This window comes from Protopterus annectens, chromosome 7.part0 (genome assembly GCF_019279795.1).
Source record: "Protopterus annectens isolate FY-2018-M chromosome 7.part0, PAN1.0, whole genome shotgun sequence".
NCBI classification, from domain to species: domain Eukaryota; kingdom Metazoa; phylum Chordata; order Ceratodontiformes; family Protopteridae; genus Protopterus; species Protopterus annectens.
Window position 1 is genome coordinate 1911847378 of NC_056739.1, and position 25119 is coordinate 1911872496.

Consider the following 25119-nt stretch of genomic DNA (forward strand, 5'->3'; position numbering starts at 1 on the left):
GTCTACTTTAGTAGATAATCAGTGTAACTTTGGTTATAGAAGAGGTAAAACCTTTGGGGAAGAGTCTATCTAGTTTTTAAAAAAGTAAAGCTTTAGTAGACGGGATAAATGAGAATTGAATTGTGGGAAGTACCTTCTGTGGGCACTGCATTCATTGCAAAGTAATTTCGAAAACCAAGTCATTCACTTCAGTCAACACTACAAAAGTATATGACATCAGCCATCTTATATCTTGTACAAGCAAGTGGGTGATATATATGGCTGTGTGCCAGTGCAGGTCTTTTTATGTTGGACAGACATCTTTAAGCTTGAAACAGCATATAGCATTACATATTAGTGACATTAACTGTAAGAGGGCACGCAGTGCACTATACAAGCATACGCAGGTACAGCCAAGGGCACATTTTATATACCTAAGTATAGATAAAGTATTAGGGTCTGATTTGACAATAACACATAGACACAAGATTCTTACTAAAAAAGAAAGAATGTGGATTGTAAATTTGGGAGCATTATTCAAACCAGGTTTGAATGAACATTGGTAAATTAATAAATATTAATAATTCCTGTTGCCATTGAGACTTTGTACCTTAAATTGGGGATTTTTTTCCAAAGCTGAATGTATTTACTAACCTTTGGTTGAATAATGGAGTAAACTAAAGGGAAGAGTAATGTGTGTATATTTAAAAACAAAAGTTTTCTAATGTGCATAATGCATGATTTACATTGGGTGGCGCAAGTGTACTGTTTTACAGGAATACAGCTTTAAGAACAAGTGTATAAAGGATGGGCTTCCTCTTTCTGGAAGTATGCACTGATGACGCCATGAGGCAAAACCTTGGTTTGTTGGGTGTTGCAGAACATGTCTGCCATTAAAAGAATTCAATGGCACTTTCCTGAATGTTGTTTTAGCCTATTTGGGCTAAATATATGGTGCTGGAGATTAGTGTTGTTTGTATGTATGTATGTATGTGTATATATATATATATATATATATATATATATATATATATATATATATATAGGGGTCTACTTCAAAACATCAGCTTAGCGGAACATTGACTTGCAATCACTGAGATGAGAACATTGAAACTTCACAATGCCGAACTCCCATAATGCCACAATTTAAGTCCAGAAAAGTAACCGGTATGCCACCAATCACTACAACATAAACAGAAGCAAGCTAAACCCATGAGCATGGGGGGATTCGTCCTCCACACACCCCCATGTGGGGGGCTGTACCCCCCTCATCTTAATTAAATATACCAACTCCAAGATCACTCAACAGTGGAGAAGTGGAGAACAAGGCAAAGGTCAGCCATGGTGGCCCCGTGGTTACATTCGAAGTTAAATTGTGCGACTCATATCATTCTTCCCAAGTGCACAAGCACTTACCAAATGAGAACTACCATTGTATGCATAAGCACTTCCCATACACAGGTTTTACTTCAGTAAAGATTCAATTATAATTCAAAATTGTTTTAAAAATGAAATGGCATGTAACATGACATTTACATTTATTGTGTATTTTCTCTGTCTTCACCTTTTTTTCTCTGTCTTTATTATTTTAAGTGTGCTTTTCTTTCTCCTTTATTATTTTATTTCTCTCCCATTTATTTTACTTTTTTTACAGATTCAAATATCTCAGGAGTGGCCCAGGAATGTACCTCTCAGATTAAGAAGCACTTCATTGCAGGGTTGGGGTGATGGCACTGGTCCTGTAGACAACTCCAGCTTATGCCAGCCTGGTAAGTTTCACCAAATGTGGCTTCAGAACTTGGTAGAGGATGTACTGGAGCAGGTTGTGAACAAATGGATTCAGCCTGTCAAAGCTTCTTTTCAAGCATGTTGAAGGTACTCATTCCCAGGTGGTGTTGACAGTACCCTAACACAGGACTCTACCCCCTCAACATCAGGGACCTCCACTGCACCACCATCTAGCAGTGGAAGTGTTTGTGGCTCTTATGATGAGGGGCCCTTGTCCTATCTCTTCCTCAGCCATTCTTCCTTTATCTTTTGTCTTACCTATTTCCTCCACATACACTACCCTCTCCTTCAAACATTTTTTTGGGGAAAATAAGCACATAGTGTCCCTCCTCTCCCAGTTTCTTCATCTCAAAACATCTTGAATTTTTCCTTCTGTGTTCCCCTCTTTGCTTGTCCCCCATTTTTCAATCATTCCAGTCTCATAACTTCTATTATTTAATAAAGCCATCAGGGTATTCACATAAGGATACCTCCATATAAAACATTATAAATATTATAAACCCCCTTTTTTAAATTTTTTTGAATACATGCTGCTTACTTTATACCTTTCAAGTATGACTACTGTTAGCCATGCTTGGCTGCAATACTCAAACACATATGAAGTAGTACAGAGATCCAGGCTTTTTTGTATTAATTCACAAGTTCCCAACACTGGGTTTTACATACTTAATGGTTTTGCCTTAAATAGGTGTCTTTTTAAAATTATCTTCACTGTTGCTTATTCAACACAAATAACCTACACTGAGTTTATTTGCATATATGTTTAGTGGCATTACTTGCAAATAACCACAAGGCATTTGTGAAATAGCGGACTTTGAATACCAGCCAAAATGTTCATTACAATCATTAAAATCAGATCATAATTCTTTACAGTAAAAGAAACTTGTATTAAGTTACAGAGAAAGAATAAGAATTGCAGAAGAGTAAATTGTTTAAGCTGTAACACACATAGAAATGTTGCTTATACAGTGGCCAGAAGTGAAGTGAACCTATGATCAACCAACAGCTTTAAAGTTTCTTAGATACTTAGCTGCCAAAATGTTGTCAAGCCTGCACAAAGGCTGTTGCAGCTTTCAAAGATGTTCAGTATTCCTAACATTACTTTATAATGACTGTTGTATGAACTGCCGCACAAAGCTAAATCATATCAAGCAGGAAATATGCATAACAGAGATAATTATAATTGTTTGCTGAACACAACACATTTGTTAATGTGCTCAAAAAATGGGGTCAAGAAACTTATATTTAGAATAAAGCCTAAGAGGTGATTTGTTTCAATCCATCTTGAAAACTACTTTAACAAATAATTATCATCAGTGATCTGATCAATATTTGTCATATAATGAGCTTTAACTGCTCCACTGAAATACAAGTCAGAGAAAAAAGTGTAGGAGCTTGTACTGTTTTGCAGCTTTCAAAGCTGTAACACAGCACAGCCATGCAGACAACAGTCAAAAGCTAAATGTTCTACTGACAAATTAACAGCTTTAAAAGTTATCAACCATTTCAGTATGCCTTTTCTTTGTAGCAGTATGGTTTCTTACAGCTTTTGAAACTGCTATAATTTCTCCAATACTGTAGTCTTTGTATCGTGAGAATTCTGCAAAGCTGCTCAGAAAGTTGCATAACGACGTTACCTTTTTCCTGATTTTGAGGGATTTGAGGAATAACCTCTGTAAAGGCAGCCTTCATTTTCTGGCTGGAAATATTTAGCTCATACTTCTGTGGATCCCTAGTGATATCTGCATTGTTTACTGTACTTATTTCCTTGTTTCACTTGAAAGAAAGTTACTGTTTGTCGTTTTTGCCTTTAAGTTACCTGTAGCACATTGCATTTAAGTTACCTGGCACTTGCTCACTAAAGCAATTATATAAGTCAGCTCTAAAAAATTTAAAGCACTACACCCTCACAAACTCCCCTTGAGTACCTTGTTCCCCATTGGCCCTTTTTTCAATTATAAAGGAATTCCCAATACTATTCTAGCATGTCCAAAGGTCAGTTGTCAATCTCCTCTCCGGTCCAGCTGGTGAATCTGGGAATCTTGAGGCAATGTTACAACTGCCTCATGTACACAGACAACCCTCTCCTCCTCCCAACAAATTCCAACACATGTGAGAGATGCAACCATATAGCCAAACTGGAGGCTAAGCTCTCTCAACTCAGTACTGGCGTAACCAGTCAGGAGGAGAAGGAAACCACACTCACTACAATTCCAGTCTCACATAGACCTACCACGACAACAAACCAAACACATAAACACACAAAAACATACTCAGAGGCTCTAAATAAAAATCTGCCGAAGCAGCAGAGACCTCCAAAGCAGACACCCAAGCAACCCCAAAACAAAACACGTGCAACACATAGCTCACAAAGCCAGTGTGCCGAACAGTCACAGCCCTTAAGGCTAAACAACACACCTGATACACTTGTAACAGGTGACTCTATCGTCAGGCACACTGACGTCCCGCTCACCAGGCTGAACAAGGAGAAGGTCACTGTGAGCTGCCTGTCGGGGGCTAGGATCCGCCACATAACACAAGCACTCAGGTCACTCCAAGGCAAGTACAAATATGACTCAGTCATTGTCCATGCTGGTGTGAATGACCTGAGACGTATCTCCCTGGACTACATGAAAAGAGACATAGAGGAGCTCTCTGAGCATGTAGCCCAGGCCAGAATGACCCTGACCTTGAGTAGCATCTTACCCTCACCAAGAATGATGTCACAATATGAAGACAAGATGATCAATTTCAACAATTGGCTTAAGTGTTGGTGTCATTCAACGGGGATCCAATGCCTGTCAGCCTGGGATGACATGCTCGACAAGCCACGATGCTTCGCTAGGGACGGCTTGCACCTGTCACCCCTGGGCTTTTGGATATTGGCAAAGGCTCTTGCTACCCCCATAGTGCCTTTTTTAGGCAAGGCTCAAAAGACAAACCCACCACCATAGGTATCACAAGGGATAAGAAACTAAGAGTAATGCTACTCAACGCCAGAAGTGTAAACCTCAAGATGCACGCACTTGAAACTCTCCTTAGCAAGGAGAACATCGATATCTGTGCAGTAACAGAAACCTGGTTCAAGGCTCCCGAGAGCACCCAAGCACTACCAGGTTATACCTCATACCATGCTTTTCGGCCCCAAAACTTTGACCGAGCCACAAATGGAGGGGGAGTATCAATATTCATCAAAGATACCCACACCTCCAGGTTGGTGGCACAGCACGAAGCATCAGAGACTATCCATGTGCAACTAACTGTGGGTAAAACTGCCTTCCAGTTTATAGCCTGCTACAGACCACCTTCCCAAACACAGGAACCCCACTTGGCCTTCCTGAGAATACTGGAAAATATGAAGGTCTCTCCAAACACCATTATATTGGGTGACTTCAACTACCCAAACATAGACTGGGAGCATTACTCTAGCTCCAGCACCCTAGCTCAAAGGTTCCTAGAATTTATAAACTCAAATGCTATGGAACAACTTGTTACCACTCCCACAAGAGGGGAAAACATACTGGACCTGATCATCACCAACATGGGGACACTATGCTCCAGACCAGAAGTGTATCCCTCACTGGTAAGATCAGACCATAAACTAATCTCACTGGATATTCACATCCCGACCCCAACCCCTGCCCAGAAAACCACAGTGAAAAACTTCTCTAAAGCAAATTTCACATGCCTCAAAACCGAGGTGAAATCCTTCAAAGCCCCCGGGCCTGTGGAAAATACAGCCCAGACCGCAGAATCCTTTATAAACGCATTCTATGAACACCTTCAGGAATGCATGGATCATGCCATCCCAAATAAAACCAAGACCCAATCCTCCAAAGGCAGACGTCCTGTCTGGTGGACCCCAGCCATAAACAAACTATACAATAGAAGGAGGAAGCTACTACATGATAGAGCAAAATCCCAAAAAGGGAAGGCATCTCTGATCAGTATTAGCAAAAAACTATGGGCACTCATAAAATCGTCTAAGGCCAGCTTCGAGAGAAAAATTGGACAGGACACTAAGGATAATCACAAGGCTTTCTTTATTTATGTTAGGAACCTGGGTGGGAATTCCCAGATATGCTCAGAATTAGTCCAAAATGACAAAAAATACACCGAGCCCACAGGCATTGCCAACATCCTCGCTGACAGGTTCAGTGCAAACTTCTCCCCCTCTCCCCACCAAAAGGACAAATATCTATCCCAACAGAGTGCTGCCCCCCTAACATCTCAGATGCTCAGGTAAGAGCCGCCCTCTCCAAAGCAAAAAACACAGCATCAATGGGACCAGATGGTGTCCCGGGCTGCGTCCTACATGAACTCCAAGAAGAGCTAAACCCAAACATAAAACTACTGTTCAATCTTAGCCTTACTACAGGATATGTACCCAAAGATTGGCGTACAGCAACAGTGGTCCCTCTCCACAAAGGTGGTGCCTCAACGGATCCTGGAAACTATCGCCCCATAAGCCTGACTAGCTTGGTCTGCAAAGCTATGGAAAGGATCATCATGGACCTTATAAATAAAGATATTGGGGACCTACAGACACTGGATCCTACCCAGTTTGGCTTTGTTAAGGGCAGATCCTGCCTCTTAAACCTGGTCGATTTCTTTGAAACAGTCACCAAGGCCATTGACGAGGGAAGGTGGTCCACACAGCCTACCTGGACCTCGCAAAAGCCTTCGATACAATACCCCACTCGGGCATTATAGATAAGCTCACCAGCTTAAATATAACCCCTATGTCACTAGATGGGTTGCAAACTGGCTCAAGGACAGAACCCACATGGTTAGAATTGCTGGAGCCATGTCAGACTCCAAACCAGTTACAAGTGGCGTCCCACAAGCCTCAGTCCTGGGACCTCTCTTGTTCGGTATATATTTCTCGGCAGTACAGGCCAACACAGAAGGACTGTGGCTGACCAAGTTCGCAGATGACTGCAAACTGGGCGCCATAATCAACCCTCCATCTGACACAAGCATCATCCAAAAGGGCCTCATAGAAACAGACAACTGGTGCCAGAGCCATGGCCTCAAGCTAAATGCCAAAAAGTGTATAGTCATCCCCTTTGGCAAAAACAAAGTGCCCACAAATTACCACATAGGTGGTAATCCATTAAGTACAGAAGAAGTCATTAGGGACCTGGGGACTCAAGTTGATAGCAATCTCTCATTTGACAACCACGTGGCCAAAGTGGTTAGAAAAACATTTTATATAGCCCACCTAATCATGAAGGGATTCACATCTAGATCAGGGGAGGTCATCGTACCACTTTACTCATCCCTCATCAGGCCCATAATTGAGTACAATGCCCCTTTTGGGATGTACCTTACCAGACACCTGCAGCAACTGGAAAGACCCCAAAAGTACTCACCAAGAGGGTCAAAGGGCTCAAACAGATGCCATATGCTGCCTGGTTAAAGAACCTCCAGCTCTACTCAGTGGCATACCGCCTGCTCAGAGGCGATCTGTGCCTGACGTATAAAGCCATGTCCAACCCGGAATTAATGGACATGCTGCACCTCAGAAAATCCAAATCCCATCGAGCTACGCGCTCGAGAGACTTGAACCTCAGCACTGAAATAAATAGGACATGCTGGAGGGACAGATTCATAACCCAGAGGCTCCCTTCACTCTGGAATAAAATCCCAGTCCAGGTTAGGTAGAGTCCCACATTGACTCTCTTCAAGAGGAATCTTGATGAGTGGATGGGAGATCGTAGGTTTACCCCGGCTATCACTTCTGTGTCACTGTTAGACAGATGCACAGTATACTAACCTCAAAAAAAGGCATAGCAAAATTAATTTAAAATGGGTGGCGAAAGCCAAACACACTCTGGCTAGGCTTATAAATGCCCTAGGGCAGATAGCCTAGTATGAACCTATGAACCTATGAACCTATACCTTCTAATTACAACCTTTAAACTGCTCTTTGCTGATACTTTTTCTGCCATACTCACCTCTATTAAGCCCCCCTCCTGGAACTGCTCTTCCTACCAACTTTCCACCCCTTTAGTCCCTCCTACCTTCTATCCCTCTAGTCCAACCGCCTTTCCTCCACTTATCCCCTCCCCATAGCTTGTTTCCTGCTGGAGTTTACTTATATCTCCCACAAACTGTGGTGCCATTTTTAAATCCTGTCCTGAGCATCCACAGCTCCTCTGTGCTGGTCCTGTGGTTTAGGCTGCTTGTTTTCACCTCCTGGTAGGTCTTTTCAGCATATCTGTCTATCATTTGCAAGCCTCTAAGCAACTATTGTGATAAACTCTGCATTTTTACTTGTAGCTGTGTTTTAGGGTTATTGATGGCCTTGTGCTGATGACTATCACTCCAATGCAATGCTTGTAACTGTGTTGTAAGGTTATTGTTGGCCTCGTGCTGACAGCTTAATTTATCTGTGACCTACATGTGTTTCTGACCTCTGCAAGCTGCATTTGGGATAAGTGGGGCTCTTTTCTACACTGACTAATGCTGCATTCATTTTTTATGGGTACAAGGGGCTTGATTATATACTGCTGGCTTGTCATGACCAGAAACTTGGTATAATGATGTCCTGTTAAAAGGACACCAACCAAAGTGCATCGCTGAATGCCGGATAGCATCTTAAGGTGGAATAACAATCCCCCTTCAAGCCTTCCACTTAAAATCAGGTTTAGCAGCCATTTTTCTTTCCATTTGTAACTATAAGGGCTCCACACAGCTTCTACATGGTTTTTGGAACTCAATAAACTCACTCCTCAATCCAGGCTCCAAGAATAATCCCGGTCCTGAACCAAGTAAATCTGACCTCGAAGTAGTCTCTGAATTTAATTCATTTTTCATAGACACTATTACTACCATCACCAACACATTTCCCAATAACAACCCAACTGCTCTACACTCTCCCCCTTCTAACTCACCTCATCTGTTTGAACTCAAACCCATCTCCACTAACTTTATGAAAAAAATATTGTGCAAACTTAAACCTTGCTCTAACGCTCCCGAAAATATTCCCTCTTCCTTCCTAGCATGCCCTGCTGATGGCATTGCTCTCCCAATCAGCATCATTATCAAACAATCCATAAAAGAATCATACATCCCCAAACTCTGGTGCTCAGTTTATATTTTTCCTCTTCATAAAGGAGGCAAAAATACTAGCATCTCAAACTTTCGCCCAATTGCTTTGCTCTCACCAATCTCCAAAATCCTAGAAATATGCATCCACCTTCAACTTATGCCTTTCCTGACACAAAACAATCTTCTCACTCCTACCCAGCATGGCTTCCACCCAGGCCATAGCACAATAACCTCTCTACTCTCTTTCCTAGAAACTGTCAATAAAGCCCAAGATTCAGGCCACTTAGTTTCTACTGTTTTACTCGATCTGTCTAAAGCCTTTGATACTGTTTCCCACAAGCACCTTTTCTGTCATCTCTCAAACCTTAATCTCTCACATAATGATTTATCCTGGTTCTCCAGCTATCTATCAGACAGATCACAGGTAGTCAAATGGAAGAACTCCATCTCTTCCTTCCTACATAACCCAACTGGCGTACCACAGGGTTCCATCATTGGGCCAATGCTTTTTAACATCTTCATCAATAACTTTCACAATGCTATTCCTGATTCTAAAATCATTCCATACACAGACGATTCAACCTAAGTCTGCTCTGCCTCAAACCTCTCTGAATTGCTGACTAAAACCCAAACTGGCTTATCAACAACTGAAAACTGGATGCGCCAAAGCCACCTCTCTCTCAATGCAAATAAATCAAAGATTCTACTATTCCCTCCCGCAAAGACCCTCTCCTACGATAGAAACAACTTCAAAGTCTATAGTCAAACCAACTCACCTATAGAAGTAGTCCCCTCTGCCAAACTACTTGGCATTACTGTAGATGAACACCTCAAGTTTGATATTCATATTCAACAAAATATTAAGAAAACCCACCAAAAGCTAGGTATGCTGTATAGGAATAATCGCTTTCTCTCCAGCTCTACCAGGCAAACTCTGGCCTCAACTTATCTTCTTCCTTCCTTATTATATGGAGCCACTCTCCTAACCAACCTGTCCTCCTCTATCAACTCTAAACTAGAAAACTGCTACAACAAAATATCTAAATTTGCTCTAAATCTAAAAATACCACCCATCACTGCCTAACCCTACAATCCCTGAATTGGCTTGAACTCCCAAACTACCTAGACTATCTCCAACTCACTACTGCACATAGACTCATATTTCACCCAACAAAATGTCCCGCTCTAACTAACATCCTTCCCCCTTATACACCCAACAGAGCTCTCAGATCTGAAAATCAAAACTTAATTACTATCCATAAACCTAAACGTCCTGCTGGCCAGCTTATCTTATCTTTCTCACTAGGCAAAAAATGGAATTCCCTTCCCTCCACACTAAGAACCATACCAAACTCAGAAAACTTCAAAACCCAACTATTCAAACACCTGGCCACTAATTGGAAATGTACCTGCCTTCACCCAACCTAATCAAAGGGGGTTCTTGCTCTGGTTCCCAAGCTCTACAACTCTCATAGTTATCTTCCTATGAGCCTATCTAAGCTCTCAACAATTTCTATAGCTTGTTTCTAAGCTCTCAACAACTCCTACAGCTACCCTCACACAGCCCAACCTTGTAAATATTGTAAATAGCATTCTACTGTTGATGTGTGTATGTAAAGCGTATTTATATTTTTTTAAAAGGTTTGTATGTAAACTGTTTCCACACCTAACCCATATCTGTTTTCCTCAAATGAAACTGTATGATCCCTACCTTTAAGCTTAATGAATTTTTTAACTATGCATGATATTGAATGCATTTATGAGTAACTATTGTACATAATATCTTGAATATTAACTATCAGTTGTATCTAAATTGTGTAATGAATCTTGGAGCTTTTCTCCCCGGGCCTCCACTGAAAATGGATCAATCTGGCCCAGTGGACTTTCCCGGTAATCAAATTGCAAATAAATAATAAAATCAGCATAATCCATCTACTACAAAGTTGTTAGGCACTTCGTTGATGTCACTAAATGAACAACATGCTTGTCATTTTTCCATTGATGTCTAAGAGTAAACCACCACATTTCATGTACAGCAAGTTTAATCAAGAGAGTACTCCATGTATTGCAATGTTATAACTTCATTCAGTTAGCAGGTAGGATTGTTAGAAAAGCACAAAGTTTGCAAGCTTTGCAAATAAAATGAAAACAATGTAAAAACGGTGACGGCAATAATATAAATTTACTGGGAGGACATCTTGTCATTAATTGTGCTATTTAAATGCATTTGATGCAATACATTGATATTTTATATTTCAAGTATTAGCTATACCCTAAATGTTAGATCCATCCAGCACCACATATAGACTCTACAGGTAAAGCTGGTATGGTTTAGACTCACATTAATATTTGAATAAATGCATAAAATTTAGTATGATTGCATCAGAGGTCAAAGTTCTATTCTATATGCAATAATTTATTGAGCATGCTAACAACTGAAAGCAACATGCTATTTCACACATTGGATTTATACTGTAATCAAATGTCCTTCTTTCCATCTGTGGAATCTGTTGTGTGTGAAGTGCCTCATTTCATCTTCTATCACTAATTTGTACCTTATTGCCCACTAGGCTGGGATACTGTAGTGTTTAATCTTTTTTTAACACCTTTATTATCACTAAAGACATAGACAAAAAATCATTAATATAAAAGAAAACAAACCATATTAACATGTTTCCCATTACATACATTATACATTACATGTATTCTTTTTTATGACTAACCTCAGTCCAGCATCACATAAATGGCTCAGTTTCTGCCTTCCCTTAAACCTCACCCCTCCTCCAGAACATCAGTCTGCATGTATTTTACCACAACGTCCACTTATTTCTATGTAATTCACCATTTCCCTTTTCTTATCTCTGTTACAATATTCAGTACTTCAAATACAGTTAATATAGACTTTGATTTCCATCTTATAGTATTTTTTTTGCCAGTCACCAGAATTAAACCTAACAATGCCTATGTAATTCAGATTATGAGTACCAGCTTAAAATAATAATTTCCTTACTTACACTCACTTGCTTACCCAATAATTCTGACAAAGTACTCTCTAGCAAATTTTTCAAATCTGCAAACATATTAGACTTCCAAAATATATGTTGTCAGTTAACTTTTACTTCCTCATCATACCTCCAACAGTTATCTACTTGAAAAAAATCATTGGAGTCTGCTTGGTGTATAAAAAATATCTGTGCAAATACTTCCAAGCAGAAATCCTAAACCTTCTAGACTTTGTTGCATACTTGGCAGCCATACATATGTACTCCATTTTCCTTTGTAAATTGCTTACCCAGTCTCTGTTCTCAATCTTTGATGGATTTTTATAGTTATCTTTCAATATTTTATATACCATATTACTTATCACTTTTTAACAGCAGCACCTGATCTAGAATAAACTAAAATCTCTACCTGAGCAGTTTTTTCACTTAAGATTCCCCTTTCTCTTTCTCTTTGTCTATACTCTGATATCAGTCTCCATTAGGGAAGGCAATCTCTAGTCTACAGTACAGTTCTCTTTTTGGTTGCTTCCCATTCTATTAACATTCCCTCTCTAGTTATTTAATTACAATGCCTCTGTTCCTTTGCAAGTTTTCTTCAGTAAATTCTAGCCTCCTCTTACCTATTTTCTGTACTGCTACTTACTGTCATACCAATTGCCAAAAATCTCCTTTTTCCACTCCTGTGTTGGCTTTGTTTTCTGAATACCTTGTGCTACTTTATGAATATTATATTCTGTATGGCTGGTATTTATCTCCTTAAGAATCCACATCCACAATCCCACTCTCTCCTTATTTTTTGAATCCCCACCCCCCATTTTGTCATCACCATTTTCCACTTTGAATTATATCTTTTCTGCTTGTCTTATGTATATGAGCCTTAATTATGTATCTCTAAAACATCCTTTCAAATCAAATAATCCTCAACCACCTTGTTTTGTTTGAAGGATCAGCTTATCCCACTTAACCCTTTCCCTCTTCCCCTCCCAGATAAATTCGTTCAAGCCTTTATTAATTGTTGTCCATAATTTCTACTTTGGTTGCTCCTAAATACTTCAACTTATCATGTTACCAACAATATGGGTATTGCTGAACCAGTTCATCTGTAGGCACATAATTTACTACTATAGAAGGCAAGATGGCAGCAGAACTGTAGTCTCAGTGCCAGCAAAGCTCTGATACAAATGCAAAACTTTTAGCCTGCCTAGTACCCAAAACATGGACCTTAAACACAAAAATTGAATACATAACATCACACTTTTATGAGGTATATACAACTTTGCAAAAATTACCATAAGTTGACCTGTGAGGAGAGTTCAACTCAGTGGTTGCAGACGTCTGGATGTTCCGGTATTCCCTGAACCAAATAAGAGAAAAGGAGAGAGAAACTAAAATAAGGCAAGGAAAGACTAAAACAACATTAAATGATAACTGTGATTCAGGAAAGCTGCAGCAGCAGCAGCATGAATTTTCTTTTAATTTACTTTTGAGCTATCACCATTAACTGCCTGGAAGGGAGAGCTCTGTTTTGATTGCAAGTGCCCACATGTACTGTGACCCTCGAACTACATAAAGAAAAAAAGGAAAGAAAAATAAGAAGTGTGGAAATAAGTCAATGTTAATTAGAGACACACATTTGGTGGATCTGAGTGGTAATAAATACTCCTTAATATAGGTTTTTGAGAAAGTGCTGGGAATTTATTTAAAAGGAGGGATCCAACTCAGTAACCAAGATATGCAAGTTCCATATACTCTGTGCTGAAAGGGGAAGGAATTAGCAAAAGGAAGAAAATAAAACAAAACAAGAAGGTTTTGAAATAAGCCAGACCTGAAAGTTTGACTATATAAAATGGCATCAGTAATAAATACTTCAACAAGAAGACAAAATGGCAAATTAAAATGAACACACGAACACTCAAACAACCAAAACAAGAATGTCAATGCTCTTTTCACCAGAAAAAGAAATAATCTCAAAATGGGCGAAAACAAACAACAAGAGGATAAAAAATCAATTAACAAAGGAAAAACAGATCAATCTCCCATTCTTTAAGAGTTAAGATTTGTATTGCAACTTCTTCAGTCAGCCATACAACTTTATCAGATTGCAACACTTGATAGCATGATAAATCATATTTCTAATAGACTGGAAGCTACAGAAGCAAAAGTTATGGAAAAATTGCACAATTACAGAAGGACTTCAACACTAATGTTAAATCTATTCATGATATTAAAGAACTATTGGATTTGGAAGCCAGAAGCAGAGAGTAACATGTTGGTGTGTGGGGTTTTTGAGATGTATGATCAGCCAAAGTTAATTGAAACTTTACACAAAATCTTCTGCCATTTACTAGAAAATAAAACAGAAGCTAATCAGATTATCATAAAGGGGGCACATTGAGCAATGAAGAAGTCATCTACTCTAGATAAGCCTAGACAAATATGTGTTAAATTATTAAGCTGCCAAGAAGTTCCTTGTAGCCACCAAAAGGAAAAAAATAATTAACCAGAGTGACAATAAAATTAATTACCTCCCTATGCAAATAAAACAGGATAGGCAGAAGCTAGCTCCATACTGCACTTTTCTAGTAAGCAGAAACATTACATTTCAGATGACAGACCCCTATGTGCTAATCTTCCAACACAAGGGTGAGAAATTCTCAGTTTCTTCACTGAAAGAGGCAAAGCAGATATTTTGCAAAATTTCAATATTTCTCCTGAATGACATCTGTTATAGTCTACTAAACTGGTTCATTATAGTTTATTTCTATCTGCTGCAGATTCAAGATGGTTACATAATATTTAAAAACTGTAATCAGTATGAGTCACTCGCCTGACAGGTAATGTTTGGAGGGCTCTATCTTTATTGGAAATCTAACTGATGTGGAACACATCTTTTTGACTCATAAATGATTCAAAATATGGTTTCATTTTGTCAGCTATGATTCTAATGCAGTTTATGTTTTCTGTTTATCTCTCAACAGAAGTGATGTAATATATGGCTATATATTACTACTGCAATTGTTATGAAAGTCAGCTGTCTTTGTTTTTATATATATATATATATATATATATATATATATATATATATATATATATATGCAGCCTGACTTTTATAAGGCAATATCTTTTCCTTTTTTCCCCTTTAATCAGTTTTATTAATAATATTTAAAGTTAAAAATATGCTTAAATTGAGAAAAATGACTAAATTGATTTGAGCATATAATAACTGCACACATTAGTTTTAATTTTATCAAACTGTGTACTTAGCACTCACAGATTTCTCTTCGTATCAGGGCTATTAGCTGGATGCAATGATATTATAGGACAGCTATGATTTACTTGCTTTTTGTTGTTAAAACTACTTTTATTCTGAACATCATACCAAATAAGCTAAAATGTAATGGTTATATAGTAAGCTTATGTCATTGGAACTTCTACTTATTTAACCCTTTACAGGTTGTTAATTTAATATCTTCCTGGTGTTGTGGGTTGTAGTTAGGCACAAGGATTTTCCAGGAAGAATTAAGTGCTGGCTGCCTTTTCCATTAATACCAATTTTAAACCTTTGTAGCATGACCCTTGAAAGTTATACTATTGCCATCCCAATAAATATTTTATTAGTGTAAAATGATATGTGGAATAGATTCTTGGAACGTTAAAGGAATCCAGACCAAAAAAGAAAAGGAAACTATTCCTTCATTTAACATTTAAATCAAAAGCTGAAATTGTCTTTTTTTTTCCAAGAGACTCATATGACATCTATATAATGGTCTCAGGTGAAGGGGAAGAAATGGATCAAAACAATTGTTGAGTTGGGCAATAAGTCAAATAGCACTGGTGTTGCAATTATTATCAAAGAATCTTTTAACAATGCAATATTAAAGTAAGACACAGACAATGAGTGAAGATTGTGTTGCATGGCTGTACATTCTTTGATAAATCAGTTTTATTGTTACATTTATATTCACCTTGCTCTAAACAACATGACTTTTTCAAGATAATGTATAATCTCTTGAATTTCTTTCCAAATCATTACTACATTATGTGTGGGGATTGGAATGCCATTATTGATGCCATTAATGGCAGAATAAGCAGAAGTAAATCATATAATTTCTATACATATGATGCAATATCAGAACTAAAAACAGATATTAGACTTTTTGACCCCTCTAACTTTCAAGACAATGAAACTACCATGACAAAATGTACCTACTATTCCCAATTTCTACAAAATATGGGCCAGACTAGATTTCTTTCTAATATCAGGGATATTTTTAACTTTTAATATTACTTTTCAAGTAGAACACAGGTTCTTCTCTGACCACACTAGAATTTTTTTTACTATAAACTGGTCTAATACTTATAATCTAGGGACTAACAACTATAACTGGCCATTAAACCCTAACTTACACCAAAAAAAAGACATTAAGGCAAACATTTTTTTATTAGAAAATTTCCTGAATTGTTTGTGTCTTTCAGCTTTTCCCGGTTAGGGGTCGCCACAGAGGAACTCCAGTCCACTAATGATTGGCAGTAGAGTTTTACGTGCTGGCTTGCCGGGCCTAATGCACAACCTTCAATGAAGGAATGCCCATTCATGCATGTCGCCACACAGAAGACGCTCTAACTGAGAATCTAACGGGCAACGTCTAACTGTGAGGCGACAACGCTACTGCAGCACCACCACCGCAGTAACTTCCCTTATTCTCAAATTCCTCTTGCCATTCAATTGGCTGCTATCAAAACTCAATTTAGAGGCCTATTTATAAGTAAAGGATCCCACTACAAAAGCTCAAGTAAATCAAAAGAAAAATTAATAAAAAATAAGATTTACAAATTAGAATAAGAACTACATATTTATGCACACATAATCCCAAATATATGGTTAACATAATCAGTCCTATGACACTCAGGGAAAAAGATCATTTTTTTAAATACCTTATCATTTCCAAAAATTAATCAAGACCAACAGAACTGCCTTACTATACCAATTACAAAACAAGAAATTCTACAAGCAATCAGCAACCTTAAAGGAGGTAAACAACTTCGACTGGATGGCATTATTGCTGAATTCTATAAAACCTTTGCCCCAATAGTTTCAAAAATACTATGACACTTATTCAACTACATTAAGGAAAATGGTATACAAAATTTATATTTAAATAATTCTAAAACAATATTTATCACTAAGTCAAATCTGATAATAAAACCCTTTAAACTATAGACGGATCTGCAATTTAAATGTGGATATTAATATTTTCACATTCTTATTAGCAAAGAGAATGAAAAGTGCATTAGCAAAAATAATCTAATTTTACCAATCTGGTTTCATTAAAAATAGGCAAACCTATGCTCATACACTTACAGTTGATACTTTAATCACATTATCCAGGCAACATAACAACTCATTTTTTTAATTAGTTTTGGATGCTACTAAGGCCTTTTATCGACTTAATCTAGACTGTTTTCTCTGATATGCTAAAATGTAATATTCCAAAATCTTTCACTGAAAGGATTATAATTCTATACACTAATGCATATACATTTCACATAAATAAAGCTTCTTCCTATACAATAAAAATGATCAATGGAGCAAGCCAAGGAAGTCCATTATCTCCTTATCTATTATTTACACAGAACCCTTATTTCTTTTAATATTACAAAAAACGTTTCACCATATCCCTGAAATTTGCAATACTCAGATACCACTAAGAGTTTGCTGATAAACTAAATCTCTATTTTTCTATTTTTCTTTAGCAAATACTGACTTACTTAAATCCTACAATCTATTGATACCTTCTCTAAATTCTCTAACTATAAAGTGAATATAGTTAAATTTTATATTTTTAAATTAAACCCAAAATATAATCTGTTCAGTTACTTTCCTGATACAGAAAGTAAACTAAGTTATTCGTTTAAATATTTGGGCATAAACTTTTGTCATGACCCTATTCAGTTTTACCAAGAGAACTTAAGGAAAGTTTGGAACTATATAACAGAATATCCTTAAATGGAACAAATGGAACCTATCTATTTTATCCAAAATTGCTATTATTAAAATGAATATTATTAAAATGCATAACCTTCCCAGATTATTATTCCAATTTAATGCATTAAATATTAAAATTCAAACAATTTTTTTGCAGAATATTACTACTAGTCTATCAAATTTTCTATGGTTTCCAACATCTAATAGGATCAGTTTTTAAAAACTCATACAGCCTAAAAATATTGGTGAATTAGCCTTGCCAGACTTTAAGACCTATTATGATATAATCGACTCAAGCAAACTTATAGCAATAGCATAATTTAACCAACCCCAAGACAAATGGAATCCATTCTGGCTGAAATTGTCATCTAATTTTGTGTTTAAATACCAGTGCAATCTCAGAGCTTAACTTTTTCTAAATAAAGATAGTCTTAGAAATTTTAAAACTCATAAATTTCTAAAGCATTTAATTAAAATACTTCAAGACTTTTTGGCTAGTCTCAATTTAAAAGAATCAGTGATATTAATCCTAATCTAAAATTAAATAACTTGATGTTACATCTAAAAAAAATTACTCAGTCCTTAAATATATAACCATCCTTGACTTCCTCAGCTATAAAAAATCTTTTAACCTACCTAAAAGATATTTTATCATATTGAGACAAATTAAAGAACTTGTTTATAAATGTTTAGACAACAAAAAAATCAATAAAAATAATATAACTTTATGTTCAGCATTTACCAACAAAAAGAAAATATCAAATGTATATAAACTAATTATGTCTAGTAAGTATCAAAATTCTATCATCTATCATTCTATCATCTTCATTAAAATTAATACCTTTCAAAAAATGTGCCTATAGTCAACTAATTATATTAAATAATGCCTATATGACTATTGAGAGAAATAATAAATTCTTCCCCACATAATCCCCTAGCTGTTCAGTATGTAACCCTAAAAAACTGATATAGCTCACATTTTTGGAGTTTCAAATGCTCATATAAACTTTGGTGTTCCCTTAAAGTCAGGCTGGAAAAAAATGGGATACAAGAAGTCGACCTTGTCCTGGGAATTTTCATTACTACATATAACCCCCCCCCCCAAGTTTGACACACTTTGATTTACATGTATAAATTACCCTTTTCTCACTCAGTGATGAAACTCCATATCACTCAAACCTGGCCTGATGGAACAAAAATATCATGGGATAGTTTTAAGCAAACAACAGTAAGGTATTTATCAGCACAGAAAGTACTAGTATCTAATTCTAATAAACAATCTTATTATAAACACTATTTGGAAAAACTTTACAACTGTATTTTATATTGATATTATTTTTTTACTGGAAAGAGTAATAGGCATTCAGCACTCAGTATATAGTTGATGTTATTGTTAGTCTGATGTTGATGTTTTCCTCTGTCTTTCTTCCTCTTTTGTCTGATTAATCGATAATTAAATAAAGATATTGGAAAAAAATTACCACTATAGTCTTTGTTTTATTTTAATTAATTTTATATTTTGAAAAGACTTGAAACTGTCTCAAAATGTTCTACAACACTGAGATATCATTTTCTGGATTTATCATGTACAAAATAATATCGTCTGCAAATAAAGCCACATTTTCTTGATTACTGTACTAATTATATCTTGTAATTTCTGAGTCATTTATTTTCTTTGCAATAGCCCTAAATATAAAGTAAATAAGAAAGGGGAAAGAGGATACCCCTGCCTAGTTCTTCTGTTCAGACACAATTTATCAGAGAGAAACTCTCCCACTTTAATTCCTGCTTCTGATCCCTCATGTATCCTCCTAATGAACCTTATTATTGTATTAAGAAATGCAAATATTTCCATTGCTCTACTCATGAAATGTCAGCTTACTCTGTTGAGTGCTTTCTCTGCATCAAGACCTACCAACAGCAGCAGTTTTTCTTATATTCTGCTTCCCTCTGGATCATCATTGGCCCATTAATGTTGTCAAATGCCCCCCTCCACAAAACCATAGTGATCCATGTCTATCAATTTTGGCAACACCTTTGGAATTCTTTGGTTAGTATAATAATAAATAGTTTATAATCATGGTTTAAAATTGAAAAGGGTCTATGTGAAGCTGGATCTGATTATCTTTAGGTATTACAGCCACCACAGCTTTCTTCCAAGATGTTGGTGCTTCCCCTCCTTTTAAAGAACTGTCAAAGAAACTGTTCTGGATCTTTATTACTTTCTTACCTCCTAACTTCCAAACTTTTACAGGACTACCATCTGTTCCTGCAGACTTTCCTGAAAATTGATTGGACGTCACAATTTTATCACTTATCCTACTATCTTAATTGTTAATTGGTAATCTATCTTTGGCATACTTACATCTTCCATAAAGATTTCCCTTTTGTGCTCTTTCTTGATTTCCAAATGTTCTACTTTATGCAAATTTTCATAACATTTTCAAAATATCTCTAATACCTTTATAGGATCTCTAGTTATTTTTCTTGATATAGGTTGCCTGTTTGGTGACAACCCTTTTTACTTTCTATTGCCTAAGTCATTGTTCAAAAAGGTTTTGTGCTCTGGAGTTATTATCAAAAAAAACATTGCTTAACAGCAACCTTTCTAAACTCATGCATATTATCCAGATATGTCATGATTTTCTCATTAGTATCCTGCAGTTGTAGTTCTTCATGTTCTGTGAGATTCCCCTTATTCTGCAATAATTTAACCTTTGTAAGCCCCTCTAAATAATTCCTATTAATTTTGAAACATATCTTTTTTCTTTTGTTTCCACCTTATCTTTATACTCTACTTTCATTTTATCCTGCCCACTAGGTATAACTTCTGAAGGAACTTCTATCTTTCCTAATAACTCTCAAATAATTTCCACCACCCATTCCTTAAATTCCTATCTTTTTAACAGATACACATGGAAGCATTGATGGCTCATTTTGATTTCATTATCTTGCATTTTTATCTTAGTTTAATTTGTGCATGATCTGAAATAGCTATTGGATGTGTGTCAATGCTTTCAATTAAATGCACATGTTCCTGTGACATATAATTTCTATCTAGTCTAGCACAGTTATTATACTATGAAGAATAATATGTAAATTCTGTCTGAGTCCCTAGTATTGAATTCACATCTTCCATACCAAATATTTTCATAAACTTCCTCAGAAATCTAATCTCTTTTCTTATATTTTCCCTTGTAGGTACCCAGATACATCCTCACTGTTACAAAACAAATTCCACTCCCCACCTGTACAGTAAGTGATATTCCCTCTGAAAAGCTGATTATTTCTCCCAAAATTTTCTTAAGCTTCATAATAGCAGTTTTGGTGGAATATAAATACATGCCAGCATAATCTTCCTTCCTTGCCAGTAGCCCCTTACTACCAGAAATCTATCCATATTATCTTTCTGTCTGTTCTATTGCTATTGGAGCTCTTCTAGTAATTAGAATAATTATTCCCCCTTTCATTTCCTCTGATATTCTGTTGAATATCCATCATGTAATCCTCTCTTTATCAAATTCTCATGCTCATTTCTTTGCAAATCTGTGTTCTGCAGCATTGCTATTTTTCCCTATGCCTGTAAGGCCATTTATTTTCCAAAATAATATGAATAACGAAGCCATTATGACAAAATGTTATTGTGCCCGCCTATTATACGACAGCTTTTTGAATGTGTCTGTCCGTTTGTTACATGCACACACACTAATTTTTGGCCAGTCGATGTTTTCTGCAGTTTATTTTCCATCTCCATTTCAACCTATGTTAAATATATTTTCAGAACCCCCCCCCCATAATTTATTAATTTAAAAAACACATGAAACTATGTACATCTTCAAAAAATGAAGTATAACCCTCATGATTGTAACAATTTCTCCAAATTGACAGCTACACCGACAGGCATTATCTAACCTAAAATTAAGGTTATCCATGCTAAAGGGCATGTTACAGCTTGTGCTCCCACTTAAACCGATTGCTGTCTGTTCTTTTCATATATCTATTTCCTCCCAGATATGAAAAACAGCTTGTATGCTTTCAGAAAACATTAACTTTTAACCTTAAGAAAAAAATACTTAGGCTATCTTTAAATACAAGTGCATTCTATTAAATGCATTAAAGTATTACAGTTGCTAGGGAAGCTGCTAGCTCTTATTAACTTCAAATAATTTCAAACTTTATTTTTCACTGAACTGTTTGCCCTTGTACCTTTACGTTTTACATTTCCCTGAGCAAACAATGATCAGTACTCTCAAGATTTAATTGCTTGCACCTGCAGACATCTTTTGTCTATGGATACATAGGAACAAAATGTGCAACTACTTTCAACTGCAGACTTCCTAAATCCTATGAAACATTTGCTTATTGAAAAAAAAAAAACAATATCTTTGCATATGCCCGAAACTTAGTACGTCTCATGACATCCATCATTCTTTCTTATTTTTTGAGCCTCCTTGCTAACAGGAAACACCTGTTTTTAGATTAAGCCAGTGGCATTAATCCAGATAAACACCTATGCAAAAATAATAGAAAACATCTCAAATCTGCATGTACCATAATCAGTGTACTTTTACCCAGCATACCCCACCACAACAGCCCGACATTACAGCATATCAACTTAAACTTGCTTTTGTTCATCCTTCCTTCGCTTTATACATTGTAATGTCTATATTTCTTAAAACTAAACAAAAAGGAACTTGCTTAGTTTAGTATTTTAACATATATAATGATCACAGAAAAGACTCGCTCTCACCCCATATTTAAAATATCCCTGACTGCATACTACACAAATCCGTTTTACCTTATAACATGCAGCTTATATCATGAAATATTTTGTACAAATATTATTAAGAACAATTTTTTTTTACTTACAGTTACTTTTTTTCCTTTTTAATGCCATTCTAACCATTAATGCATAAAGTGTGATATGTTTTACAGTCCACCCACAAGTTTAGCAAAGTCAACAAAAGTCCAATCTTTCTCAGTTTCTCACAAATGTGATTCATGCTTTATAATCTCACATTTATTCACTAATTTTAATGTTGCTGGTTTTCTTCCTATTCATCTTCATCTCCCAAACCAGACTCTGGTACAAGTCCAAGATACTCTTTCTTCTTCTGATCATCATGTCTTTTTTTCTGTCTTTCAAGCATTTGCTTTTGGAACATTGGAAAATGTTTCACTGTCAAAGTCTCTATATGAGCTTTATTATCAGAGGAATGAGACGGAGAGCCCCATTCTTTTTGATGGCTCCCTTTTTATTAAATAAACGTTTGCATTTCCTCTTTATCCTGTTCTGCATCAAAAATGTCTTTGATCCTCCAGGAAAAAAATATTCTGAAGACTTCTGGATACAGCAACTTGAATCCCAGATCTGCCGTTTGACATTTTCTGATTGCTGGGATAAATTTGCTTCTCTTTTGCCTGCTGTACAGTGAATAATCATTTTCCACAAATACTCTGCTGTCCCTAATTTTAAATACTTTGTTATCCTGCCACAGTTTTGTCAAGATCAACTCTTTCTGTTGCAATGACTGCATCTTTACTAATACAGGTCTCAGCTGTTATCTCATGGCACTCAATGTGCCCTTTCAGTTAACAATTCCTGATGTGGAATACCAGTCCAGTTGCTTATTTCTGCCTTCATAAAATTAATACAGACTGTTTCTTCCAGTTTCTCTGGTACAGCAGATAAGCTTTTTCTTCTGTGTTCTCTGTCCTCTAACTCTACTACTTTTTGAAAGAACTCTTCTTGAGAAGTCTGATACTCAGCCAGCCTTTTCTTCATTTCATCCTCTGATTTGTGCAGTTTTAGTAGCTCATATGAATAACTAATTAAAACTTCTTCTATTTTTCCAGCCTTTTGTTAATTAAGCTGATATACTAATTCAATGTTTCAGTCATTTAATCAGTTCTTTGCACATTTGATGTATTTTTCCTCTAAATTACTGAAACCCATCTCTTGTACTAAAGCTGGTACTTGAACTGACTTTTGATGAACAGCTTCAGGATTCTTCCCAGTCAGTGTTTTATCTTCAACTTTTCTAATCAATTTTCTTTCGGATTCTCTAAATGTCTTCTTTGCAGTCATCTAGGCAGTGTACTTACTAACCAGTAACCAAATTTTACTCTGACTGGCAGACCTACTAGTTCTTATTTCTTAGTTTCTTTTTCCACATTATGAGAGCTGAAATTAAGCCATTGATCAGTGTACAGCCATCTTGGAAGCTTGGCAGCATTTATTCTTATGAATTCCTCTAGGACACCCATGCCAGCCTCATCTGGTACAGAATATAGCAGCATGTTATCTCTATTATATTCAAATAGGAAGCATTTTATCTGAGCTCTTCATATTCTACTGGCTTTAGATTAGCGGGTGCATTTTCCTCAAAACAGGCCCACAGACCTTCACAGTAAACATTCATCAGGAGCCAAGCAGCTGCTTGTGCATAAATGTACCTTCATTCCTAAACAATGTAACATAAGGAGGTTGCTAAAAACAGAAATATTTTTATTACTATTAATATTATTATTTTGTAAAATTCAGTACTTATGCTATTTATGCTGGTTTGTGACTCACAAATAAAAGAGGCTTTAGAAAAAGTTGTTTATACCATCATTGTTCAACATGCATTAGGCTTAATTTTAGATTCATAGGTAAGTAGCAGGCTAGCTGCCCTTGTAGACCACTTTGATGCTAGCTAAATTTCCTCACTGAGAATCAAACTCTGTATCTATTCTTTGTGAGGTAAGCACCTTAACCATTATGCCAATCCTCAACTCCAAGCAAATTCTCAGGTCAATAGACACTGGTTGGGGCAGTTGCTATTGCAATCATAACTAAATGTGAATCACTGAGTATGAAAGGTAATCTTTACATATTAAGTCACAACACACAGACTACACATTTCCACAAGGGCATGATATATGAAGTGAGCAGAGTCAGGAGATGAAACCTTCTATATGGGTAGTGTAGGAGGTCAGTGCCCCTTGCTTTATTTCCCTTATGAATGCAGCATAAGAACTCCATTTCATTTTTTTTCAGGTTTGAGTGGAATCTGCATTCCTTACATTTGTGATTAGTTCACAACACCAGTTTTTAGTGATTACTTAGAAATAAACTTCCTCGTTATTATTGCCGTGCACATGAAGCACTTTTATACACATAAAGATTTTATGCTATTTAATCTTCTGTCTAATGCCTTGATGAAACATGTTTTATAACCATATTCTTGTTACAGCTGCTATAATGAACTCCCTTTTTGCTGATATGCCAGTATTTCATGATAAGTAACCTATGCTGGTTGCACA